This window comes from Hipposideros armiger, unplaced genomic scaffold (assembly GCF_001890085.2).
Source record: "Hipposideros armiger isolate ML-2016 unplaced genomic scaffold, ASM189008v1 scaffold_702, whole genome shotgun sequence".
In the NCBI taxonomy this organism is placed as follows: domain Eukaryota; kingdom Metazoa; phylum Chordata; class Mammalia; order Chiroptera; family Hipposideridae; genus Hipposideros; species Hipposideros armiger.
Window position 1 is genome coordinate 135,251 of NW_017732052.1, and position 13,525 is coordinate 148,775.

The following is a 13,525-nucleotide window of genomic DNA, read 5'->3' on the forward strand; positions in this document are numbered from 1 at the left end:
AGAGTCCCCTGCTGAGCTTGTTAAAGAGAATCAATTCACCATGTCTCACTTGGGACCAGATATAGCTACCTCTTTTATTAATAAATACAAAACATTATTATGTAATTCTCTTCCTGCACCAGCTTTCTGAGGACAGATCCATTGATTCTGATGTACCAAGCAATACCATAGACTTTTTTTAATATATCATTGGCACAAACAATGGGACTGAATTTGGGCCTAAGTACTTTTAGGGATGTAGAAAAGCTCACTGTCAAGAGCTTCATAATGATCCACTCAGAGGCTTCATGGAGAAATAAATTTAGCAGTTTATTATGTTTGTGGGTCTCAGGTGAATTGAGCAGATAACACCTGTGCTCAGCGGTCTGCTGGCAACTTATCTGTTTTCAGGTGCAAAGCAAAGTGATAGCTTTGATGTTAAGTTTATTTATTCTAATATAGACTATGCTAAGCTTCACTCTTTACCTGGGTAATTTCCCTTGCACAGTCCTTATTTAATTGTTTGTATTAAGAATTAGGAATTGTTTTTTAGATTATGATGAATGAGGAGTCACGTTATTTTTGTGAACTTTAATGTCTACATTATAGTTAATGCAGCTGAAGCACTACAAATTAAAATATATTGTCTAAAAGCATTGACTTGCAGTGTGCTGCTAGGGAAACAAAGATGAAAAGACGCCCTGCTTTCAAATTAATTCACATTCTAGTGGTAAAATAGAAAACAGTCTACAGACAACTACCATTCCATTTGGTAACCTCAAAACCTTTTGTACAAATAGAAAATACTAAATGCCAAAGTTATATTGGGACTTTGTTTTTCAAATAACCATGAATTCATTAGAAAAATTAAATTGGTAGTGGTTTTCTTTCAGCACAGATCAACATCACAACTTCCATAAGAACAACACCATTAAATACTTAGGATTTAAAATTATAGTTACAGCATCATCTCACTATATGTGGAATCTAAAAAAGTCAAACTGTTCAAAGCAGAGAATAAAATGGTGGTTGCCAGGGACTGAAATGTAGGAGAAATGGGAAGATGTTGGTCATAGGCTACAAAGTTGCCTTTATGCAGGATAAGTAAATTCTGGAAATGTAATGTACAGTATGGTGACAGTAATGTAAAGTATATAGTATATACTTCACATTGGCTAGCTAAGTAAATCTTAGGTGTTCTCACCACACACACACAAAAAGATAACTATGTATAATGATGAATATACTAGTCAGCTTGATTGTGGTAATCATTTCATAATATATATGTATATCAAAACATGGCATTGTATGCCTTAAACATATACTATTTTTATTTTTCAATTCAATCTCAATAAAGCTAGAAAATATAAAATATAGTTACAAATGTTGATGTACTATAGACTATTATCTAATATAAACTGTAAATATCATTTAAAATAATTTCTAGCCAAACATTACAGAATTTTAATAGTCATAATAGCTACACAAATTGAAGCATCCTTATATTTTTTTCCCTATAATTTTAACCTGATTTATTTTTATATCTGTAACTTACTTTGCAGACCTTCTATAGGGTAACAGGACAAAGAACTGCAAAACAAATTTGTCAAGTTAATCTCAGGTAATTTTCCATTGTACAGCAACTGTATCTTGACCAAAACAGATGGGCATCCTGTTACATTCTAGCAAATGTCAGCCTTGCTTGACAAGGTCAACATTCTGCTTGATAAGAGACCCACATTTCTTCATGTTCTCAGCCTTCACCGTCTTTCACTTTTCTGCCTTGGGCATCACATAAGGTATAGAATTGAAGCCCGAGTACTATGCTCTCTGCTCCACAACTCATGATTGCTGACAGTTATGTGAACATCTGACTTAAAATAGCATCATCTTAATCACTTGCAGATAGATAAATAGCAGAGGCAGAATCTTCCAATACAATGTCATGCTTGAAGAAGTAGCATTTAGAGTTGCCCTTAGCAACCAAGCTCGTTTATTTTCCTCCTTTCAGGTACATGTTATTTATCTGCTAAAGTGGAAGTTTCCTATTTCTCAGAGAGACCCCCACCCCTTTCAGTTCACATACTTTTTCTTCTACACATGTGAGCACTCACTATTCCCGTGAGGTTTACCTAGCAGTAGATTTGGTCAAAAGAAAGACTATAATAAATCATGATAATTTAAATAATATTTCTCACTTTTTATTATTTTTGCCATGATTATATTATTATGAAAAATACTCTTGTATTTATTTGGTGGATTTGTATCAAGTGTTGATGAGGTTGGACAGTTACTTAACAAATCCAACAATTAACAAAGAAAAACAAATACTGAGATTCAAAAGTAAACATGAGAATAAAGTTGTGTTTTCTTTGTTTTAAAAGTAAATGAACTGTGCTGGTTCCAGGTTAAGCATTTATTTGCCTAATTACACAGATTACTACACCAGCTTTTGCCTTGCTATCCTAAAACATTTGTAACAATAATAATACATAGTAGAAATGAATATGTGGAAACAAAATAGCTTTAATTTGGGAATTATATTATAACCTATCATCACACTACATTTTGTTAAGGCGCAAGACTCCCAACAAGTGTTATAAGAGATAAATAACAAAACTTCAACATTGTTAAGTAGTCATTTGTTTTTACATCAAATTTTGGGATAGACTTCTACATCATCTTCCTTGAAAATACTATATTTCCATTTACAGTGTCCCAATTTCATTACTTAAATATTCTATATGCATTTCCTCTTGGGGAATGAATAGCTATTAAATAATATGTTGTTGAAGTGTCAGAAGTATTGTTTATAATAAAGTAATTTCAGTTATCTCTACTTAAATGTTGTTATGCTAAATATTCTGTGAAATTGGACTCTTATTACCTTTATTGAACTTGCATTTTGTAACCCTCATTCTTCTTACTTTTCCAAAATACAACATCCAGAATAATCTCCCTAAACTTCTATTAGGGTAATTTTACTTCCTCTTATTCTGAATTCAGTAAATGTGCGCTAACAAGTAAAGAAGACATTAGATATAAAACTGAATAGGAACCAGTATGTTTGTGCCTGGGTGTTATATTTATTAACCAAACATTTAGACATCTATTCTATAATATATCACTGATGCAGTTAAAACACCAACAAGGGCTAGTCTCTAAAATGTCTTTCTTCAAGGTTTATAATGTGAGATCATCTTGTAAGTGAAGTTATCCTAAAAGAGGCTTATTGATTCTATTATCTTATGCAGAATATATCCTCTATCAAAGATTTAATCTTGTTTAAGGGTAAAGTTATTGCTTGGGTCAAATTTTTAAAAATAGCTTATGCATATGCTGCCTGCTGCATAACATTTAAAGATATTATGAGTTTGTAGAAATATACGAAATATCCTAGGTCCTGGAATATGAATAGGTATAATACTACATCTGACTACACAACTCACATAGAATGATTTAGTCAACGGTGAGAGTGAACATCTTTTATCAATAATGCCTCAGATATTCACCTAAAAGATGGAAGTCCTAGGTAGTAACAATTGTTTTAAATTCACCTGGGAACTGAGTGTGTATGGAAATCCTATAAGATTTCTTTTGAGGAGAAAGAAGGGAGGATTCTTAATTCTAGAGGATCAAGGTTAAAATTAGGATATGTAGAAAAATTAGAATTCAGTGTATAAGCAATTATAATATTCATTTATATGTAACTTACAATATATATAAAGTACTTTCAAACCATATTTTCAATTTTCGGAGATTCCTCATTTTCACAAAGAAGGCCTGACCTGATAGATAAATAATTTTTTCCTTGGTTTACAGAACTAGAAAGTAGAATGACCAAGGTAGGCCAGTTATTCTGATTCCAAAATCAAAGGCTTATTTTTTATTTTATTTTTCTATTTAAAGTGACTTTTGTAACATGATTTTTTTGAATGGTGAGAGCTCAAATCAACATTGTTGAAACAAAATTTATGTAAACACCTTTAAACTAGACTAGTTATGTTTTCATTACTTGTACTTTGGGCTTTTATGTAAAGTTTTATCACAATAAAGAAAAACAACTGATTGTTATTAATTAAAACACTTCAAACATGTAAAAATTCAAGAGTGCATAACAATGATTTAAAAGTAGCTAATGTATCCATCAAAATTAGAGATTATTTGTGTCACCAACTAGATACTCTAGAAATTTTAAAATAAAAGGAAAAAAATAGACATTTATCTTGACTTTCTGAAATTAAATGTATTTGAAACAAAAACATAGGTAATGATAATAAACTCCTATAGAAAGTTAGAATTAGAAATTAAAAATTTTGCAATTTCTAATGAAATAATTGATTTAGGTAAAAAAAATTATATCCAACAATCATTAGTTGAAAACTTGATGTAAATTTTTAATTCACTGTTCATGCTAATTTAATACCCAGATCCAGAAATCTCTATTAGAATTCTAAATGTCATGTATGAATAATCATTAAGAACAATATACTAAAATTCTCTTTTGAAATTGGATTTTCCAAATTTTGTACATAGAAATTGCAAGATTTGGGGAGAGGTGAATTCCACAAACTGAAAAACATTAGACTACAGATTTACCTTATATAATGACTAGTTAGTGAAATATATTTCTCCATCACACTCTTGAGAAGTTATATCACTTTTTGAAAAACCACTCCTTACTATGGTATAATGGCTCCTTTATAAGCAAAAATATGCTAAGTATATACTATGTAAGGTGTGCTATTATGACATGGTTTTAAGCAGATACACTCATCAATTTATTAAAAATAATAATACGACAAGAACAATGACTAAGGAGAATAAATATTAGGATGGAAAGGATGAAACTATCACTTCTTGCACAAAATATGATTGTCTTTTATAAAAATAAAAAGTCCGAGAAAATAATTGTAGTATATGTAAATTAAAAATAGAAATATCTAGAAATTATAAATGTGACTTAAAAAATAATGAAAAAGGCAAGTAATTCTAAAGAAGAATGGATACTACATACTGGGGGTGCCAAAAAAATGTATACAAGTGGACATTTTGGTCAATATTGCTCAAGCAGTAGTTCACTGTAATCAGAAGTGTCTGGACACTGATGGTAACCACTTAGAGCACCTTTTGTAATTGCAGAAGTCAAATGTGACTTGCTTTCATCTTTTGTTATCAGTGTATATTGAGTATTACAATTTTAATACAGTTTTCCTTTCTTAAAATGTGTATACATTTCTATTGACATCCTCTGTATACACGGGCACTTCTCAAAAGAAGAAATAATTTGGTAACAAATATTTTTTAAAAATATTTAACTTAAAAATCATAATCTAGGGAATATAATTGAAAGCAATATTGAGATGTAATTGTTTACCCAATAGAGCTTCAAAGTAAGAATGTATTTATGTCTTACTAATATTGCCAAAGATGCTGAAAATGAATGGTTGATAAATTTAAAAAGAAAACATCTGGTAGAAAATAATATATGCCATTTGGTTAGGAAATGGATGGATACACTTCTACTCTCAGTACTCATAACATTTCACAGAGGAGGCTGCATTTGACCAAATCTTTCAATGTTGGGGAAGACCTGAGCAAATGGATTATTAAAAAAGAATACCATGTATGAAAGAAGATGAAAAGGTACAGATCAGGAAACCCAAGGCTTTCCAAAAGAAACAAGCCTTTACTTTAGCTGGAATGACCAATTTTTAAAAGAAAAGAGAGGGAAAGAAATGATTGAAAAGGTAGGTTAGAAAAGAGACCCTAGTAGTTATTGAATGTTTTTACTGTCCTGGCAATGGGAGGAGAAGACAATTATGTTGGCAGCACAATGTAGGATGAAGGCTGTAGTAAGAAGACAAGCTTTGCAACATTGCAGCAAACCAGAGTCAAGGCTCAGAAAGAGAACAAGTAAAGTAAATAAATACAAACAGGTAAAAAGAAATACAAAAAAATACTGCAAACACAAAACCAACAGAATTTTGTAGGAGATGAGACGAGAGAGTTCAAAGATGATTCTGCTGTTTTTAGACTATGAGTGAGAATATGGTTCAATTATCAGAGGAGCAGTAGAAATACGGTTAATATTTCAGATTGAGCTACACAGCGTTTTTCCTAATTATTCCAAATTTTTGTTCTCTGTAAATCTTAATAAGAATATTTGTAATTGTGACACATTACTCCTTGGGCAAAACTGCACACGAATACACACATATCACCACCATCATCACCATCACATTCATTGTTTTCTTAAAGAACATTTGACATCCTAAATCTTCTTTAAAAAGTATTTAATTTTCTAAATCAGCAGCAAAATAGCGTTTTAATAATAAAATATATAAACATGGTTCCTCTTCCTCTTCCTTTACCATCCTTCCCTTTATTGTAAGCAATTCAACTCAAAAACTATTAAGTGGCACACAGCAACGAAGGCACGTACACTAGTGGACCTGAGTTGGGGATACACAGAGCATGACAGAAGGTTATTAGATCTGGGTGTTGGAGCTTTAGAAAGGTGAGGGAACACAGAAGGTGGAAGGTTCAAGAAGCAACTTAAAGGAGCTCTCCCAATGGCCAAATAAATATTAATTGATATTAACTCATTTAATAAAATAAATAATCATGAGCCCATATTGATAATAAGTAAACAGATTGAATCAATTGAACGTTTGATAAGGAACTTAGCTGTTTACATTATTTGAACGTACCTGTCTACAAAATATTTGTCAATTGCAATAGAAAAAGGAGAGCCCTGGCAGACACCCCCTTCATTAATCAACTGATCAAAGTGGTCATCATCAGTATGAGGAAAATATTGAAATCATATGCTACCTAATAAGATGCAAAGAGAACTCCACATAGCTTCTGTTATATTCCTGGCAAAGATGCATAACCTACATAAATAATCATGAGGAAGCATCAAACTCAGATTAACACTCTACACAATGCTTTTCTTATAATCCAGAATTTAAAGGTTATGAAAGTCAGGGCAACACTGAAAACTATTCTAGTTTGAAGAAAACTAAAGAGTCATGACAAGTGTGAACATTGTGGTTGATTCTGAACCTGATTAATTTGCTGCAAAGAACAAAATAAGGATAACTGACAAAACTTGAGTGGTATCTAAGGATGACATGACTATAATGTATCAATGTTAATATTCAGATTTTGACTTGTACTGTTATGTGGGAATGCTTACTTAGTTATAGGAGATACATATTAAAGAATTTGTGATAATGTGATAGGGCATCACATTAGCAATGTACACTCAAATGTTTTGGAAAATAACTCCATAATCTTTTTGTTGTATTTGCAATTTTTCTATAATTTTAAGATTGTACACAAATTAAAAATGAATAGTATTTTCACATAGTACCTTAATAATAGGTATTGCATAATTACTTCACCTTTTATTAATTCCTTATTCAACCCTTTTAGAATATCTTTTCTTTGTTTTCCTTCATAGTTCTATGTTTTACCATAGACTGTATGCATTTTAAGATAATTTATTCTTATACATAGCCTACTGTACAGATATTTAATGTTGAATATAGCCCAGTAGATATTCACAAAAATACTTCCGATTCAGTGTTATCAAGTCTTACATTTTCTATGGTTCACAGGAAAGTGGAAATATAATCCTCCTGCAGGGAAGGGAATATATCAATATATCCTCAAAGCGAGAAGAGGTAGCAGATTATGTATGCAACCAAATGTAACCTTTATTTTGTGCATTTGTGGAATTATGGAACCTGAAAGTTAGAAAGGACCTCAAAGAGTCTTTAATACGGTGGCTATTAAGGTTAAGTAACCATGTGCTACTTTCCTCAGAGTAAATCCTTTATGGCAGCTCAATACATAAGGTAGTTAAAGTCAATTTGCCTTGCTCAAAACATAAATGTAGGCCCCTGGAGCACTGTCCGCTTGGCTCTTTCTTCATTCCCAGAGTAAAGCCTTGGCAACCTGAAAAGAATCCCTAGAGGTTCATAGACTACAATTTTAAAACCACTGTCCCATACCATTTCATATTTGATGCATGAATCCTCTCTACATCATTTCCAGGACATAATTATATATTTCCTAGCTTTGTTTTTGACACTTCAAGTCAAAAGAACTCACCAATTCCAAAGATTATCCATTCCCACTGAGACAGTGCAAAAATATCTGCCACTGAAAAGACCCAAATCACTAGAGAAGCCACCTTTATGATAAAAATATAAATGTTATCTTCTGTTATCTACCATTTGAGGAGTAATAAGCTCCCAAAAAGAGATATGGCACAAAGTGAGGTCAATAATAAATCCTGTTTTGATTCCAAATGCATTCTCTATGTACTGCAACATAGCTAAAATTAAAATAAACTATATACATATATATGCAGATATATAGTACAAAAATAAAATATGATGTATGTTCCTAAATAATAAGTTTATGGAAGTTTTAATTAATACTAGCAAATAATTTTATTAATAGTCAACTTTTTCATATTTCATATTCCATAAATTTTTGTTCAATTTTATAACGATTGAAATGTTATTTATCAATTACTGTCTATTTTATATTCACTCAGAGGCAGGTCCTAATCTATGTGGTTGGGATATACACCAGAGGATAAAGCAGAGCACCTGCTAGCATATTGATTAAATACTAGAGGTGATGGACGACTTAAAGCAGATATATTATTAAATATGTAATTTGAATTACAATTTAATAACCTTAAAAATATATACTATATGTGGATTTAGTTATTTTCAATATTTTCACTTCTTCATTATAATGATACTATCGTAATATGGATTTTCACAGTAGACATTACATCTTTAATACAAAATGTTGTTATACATGTTTTCTCTGAGAAGTTACCAGTATAAACAAATACACTTTCTTCCTTATAATTTTCACCTATGTTTATTCTTAACAATTGTAATACTCTCTTTCAGCATGTCAATTAAACATGTTATGGTAAATTCCAAAACAATTCATTGTTTTTTTGGACCTATTTGTTGTGCTAATAATTCCATGCAGACCCTTGAAAAATAGGACACAGTAAATAGCATATAATATATATTCCAAATCATCTTTTATTTTAAAATTTGTTAACTTGAGAGTTATTATGTCGATGCACATGTGATCTTTTTGTTACAGATACATAATTTATTCATATAATTTAGCTGACTCAAAGTGTAATATGGTTTTCGTTTCCCTTGATACTACAAATTTTAATGATTGAGTCTGAGAATGGTAGAAGAAAGATATTTTAATCTTAATACAACTATATATAAAATTCTCTCAAAAGACCTTTCAAAAGAAAATGCAATTAACAAATGAACTGACCTGATTTTATAAGCCATCTAAAACTAAATCTATTTTCTTTTATTGATATCTACTAAGCCTTGCTCTTACCTTTCTACTCTTACCTTGAGCGGCTCTCCATTTTTTTTTTTCTGAAATCTCCTTGATTCTCATTGTGTTCACACTATATATAAACTATATTTGAATCCAGTTTGTAGTATTTATTGATAACAGAAAACTCTATTCTTGCTCAATAAAAGAATGTTACCCAAGTTAATAAAATCTGTAAATATAAAATTATTTTTCACAACTGTTTACCAGATATTTCTGCATTTAATTCCTGCATCAATCATAACTTATCTTCATGGATTACTGAGTATGTACATGCCTTAGAAATGCTATTTTGGAACTGTTGAAGGATGTTAACAAACTATAGTTTAAAATATGCATAAAAATAGAATACATATTTAATAGCACTAATGCTTATGAAACAAATTTGATTTTTCAGTTTTTAGGAGAGATGGTATGTTTTCCAAAGGTCAACCTAAAATAAAAATGCCTCGATGTACTGTTGAATATTAAAAAATAAGAGCAGTCATTTTTAAATGACATAAGCCTCATATTCATATTTTTTAGGTTAATGTATACATCAGTGACTCAAGGTTCCAAACCTGATATGTGAAGTGGGGCAAGGCTCAAATGTGTGCCCTATTTTTTTGGTAATTATTTATATATTTAAAAAATAATGTGAGAGATTAAATATCCTTGTGTAGGAATTAACTTTGAACTGTTCATAATTATCCAGATAAGCACACATGGCTTAATTATGATGCTAAACTCTTTCAAGTCTACTAGCAAAACACCTGATAAAAATCTCAGTGATTGGTGGAAAGATTCTACTGACCTATTAATTTATGCTTGCTAGTTAATTAGGCAATTACATTTTTTTTTGTATTTCTGGGTAAGTTTGGATGCATCTATCCTTTAAACTCTGTTTTGATAGTATGGTATAGTGGCAATTTTGATACAAAACTGACAATCAAGGGATGAAACATTTATACTGTATTTTGCAATTTACTTTCAAAACCAGTCATAGTAGTCTTGTTAGGCAGGACTGTCCTCCCTAAATGTTACACATTTTATAGATGTGTAAACTGAGGTTCAGGAAATAAATGCTTGTTCAAAATCACAAGGTTTTATAGAAAGAGAGCTGAGACCTGGCCTTTGGAGTAAAAATAAAGTTTATAACACTAGTTTATATGTCAGGATATGGTAGAAAAGAGATTATTGATAAAGATGATGTTCTTTATGTTGGGAAGATGGAAAGAACATTTGTTGAGACTTATGTGTGTACAATGGTGCTGATCTTATTAATCATTTACAGGAAACAAACAATATTTAAAGTGTTTTACCTTTGTCATCTCTCTTAAACCCTGAGCAAACTTATGAAGTAATTATTATTATCCTCATGTTGCAGATAACAGAACTGAGATCTAGGAAATGTAACTAATTAGCCATAGTAAAGTAGCTACTGAATGTGTAAAGTTTCAAGCTCATCTCTGACAGGCTATATGACATGAGTCCATATCCCTCTGTGTTTACATTATGTATACTTTCAGCTCTGACGTTACGTGAAATCCAGACAGAAAGCATATATGCTTTAGATTCATTGAATTAAGGTCAGGATGAAGCCTACGTAGCACACTGAAGAGCCTGGGAAACGGTTTTAACTTTTGTACTTTTTTTCTAATTTTAGTTTAATTGCGTTGAAATAAAAACTATTTTCTGAAATGTTTTAAATAAATAAAAGAGCCAAGTTATAGGAAAAAGCGATCAAGGAAGATATTAAATTGAAAAAAAAAGAAAAGATTTTTTAAAATAATAAATACACAATTATCAACAAAATTTTAAGAGTCAAAATATGAGAGGAAGAAGAGAGATGATGACAATATCAGTCCTACTGAGAAAAGCTGACTTTCTCAGTGAGTTGAGCCGAAAGGAGAAGCGACAGCCCTGCTTTATACCCCAGGGCCCTGGTAGCCTCTGATTCTTTTCACTTGGCCTTTTTATATCTTTAATTTCTACCCTGTAAGATACATTGCTAATCACCAAAATTTGTACTACTTGGATGATAAATTCAATGTGATAGAGATACCAGAAATAACTAGAATTGCATGAAGAAAGGTTTCATCTGAGAATTATTACTTGTTTTATACATCATATTTTATGGTCTGCAATATCTGAGTTTGGGGGTTGGGTGGGGTGAGAAAAAGCAAAATATGTTATATATAATACTTTGAGGGTGATGTGGACACTTTAAAATAATCTCCAGGAGCCAAAACAAATTGAAAAGTTATCTGTTCAATTAGCACACTCACAATAACCGCCAATAACTACATTCCTCTTTCCCAAAACCCAGAAACAAAACATGAGAAGACATAACAGTTTGGTATCATATCACATATTAAATCATCAGGTCCAAACTACTGGTATTCAGGTGAATGCGATGGGGGCGTGAAGAAAAAAATACCTTATAATCGTTTGCAGATGGTAAAGAGTAGATTATGTCTGTAAAAATGCTTATATAATGGCCATATATATGTGAAAGAGAAACCAAAGATCCAAAGATCATGACATCAGTTTTAATCCCACATTTTTTTAAAAGAAGAGCTGCAATACACATTTTATGATGTTATGGGTTGAATAGTGATCACCTGAAAATTCCTGTCTTGTAGTTTGTATTCCCAATACCTCAGAAAATGGCCTTATTTGGAAATACAGTTGTTAATAATTACATTAATCAAATATAATTGGTGTCTTTAAAAAAAGAGATTTATACATGGGCATACACATGCGAAGACCATGTGAAAATGAAAACAGACATCTAAAAGCCAAGGAGACAGGCCTATTACAGATCCTTCCCTCGTAGTCCTCAGAAGGAATTGACCCTATCAACACCTTGACTTCAGACTTCAAGAAGTGAGACAAGGAATTTCTGTTGTATAAACCACCCAATTGGTACACCAGTACATATGGCATCATGTCAAGAGGAGTTTGAAAATAAAAAAAAGAACTCTAAGATTGGTCTAGTAATGGGAAGTACCCAGAAATGATCCATAGAAGACTGACACTAGTTAGAATTAGTCTTCACTAATTTGCTATAAACATTTTGAAGTCAAATGCTTTGAAATAAGCAAATTTTAGTGAAAATATCAAATTATTTAATTACCTCATGTGCAAATGTTTCAGAAAGGATGTTAAAGATGTAGAGTGCTATAAAAATGTTGTCAATGGGATTTAATTCATTTAACATTTCTAAAGTTTCTCCATAAGAATGATCACTGAAATGAGAAAATATGACATAACATTTTAATGAGAAAGAAAAATTTAACTTCTTCCTTTGATTTGCCTAACCAGTAATCTGATTCCAATTTGAAAGGTATTGAAATTTAGCTCTTAGATTCTGTGATCCAAAATACAACTATTTAAAATGGGTAGTTTTCAGTTAAATCACATCCTTTCGTTTTGTGCCCAGTTGTCAAATACTGCTGACTTAGAATCTATCTCCTTATTCTAATTGCTGGTAGATACAGTGAAAATCCCACTGTGCAATATTTTCTTTATTGTAAAACATTTTACCTTCTTTTGCTTATATGCTTTCCCCCTCAGTTACACCCAAGACCCTTAGAGTAAGTGCCCAGAACAGTGTCAGGGTACAATGCTTGATAAGAAGAAATGGTAAGGCCTGAAGGACTGGATAGAGAGAAAATGGAAGGCAATTGTGAAGAAAAAGCCATGTACTCTTGAAGGCACTGTCTGTTCCTTCCCAATTAATTTTTCCCCTATATCATTCTGGGTTATAATTTTTAGTTATCAGTAACCTTCATGGTGAGCTTCTATAATCCAAAACACAGTGTGATACATTCCTTCCTGGAAATGCTGGAAGATATTATCATAATAGCAATAGGTAGACATCTGTAAGGTACTTTATGGAACTATGTATCAGAAATATGGGAGGAAGAGAAAAAGACAGAGAGAGACAAAGTGTGTGGGGATCTAGTTGGGGGGGATGGATGTAAATCATCGTTAAACCCTATACAAAGAATATTTTATTATTCTGGTTCAACTCAAGTTAAAATTCTATGCAATTGTACCACTTATGTTTGTGCAGTTCCTCCACTTTTACATGCATGGCTTAAGAAATGAGAAGCCATGGAACAAGATAAATAATGTACTCATTCAAGGAAAA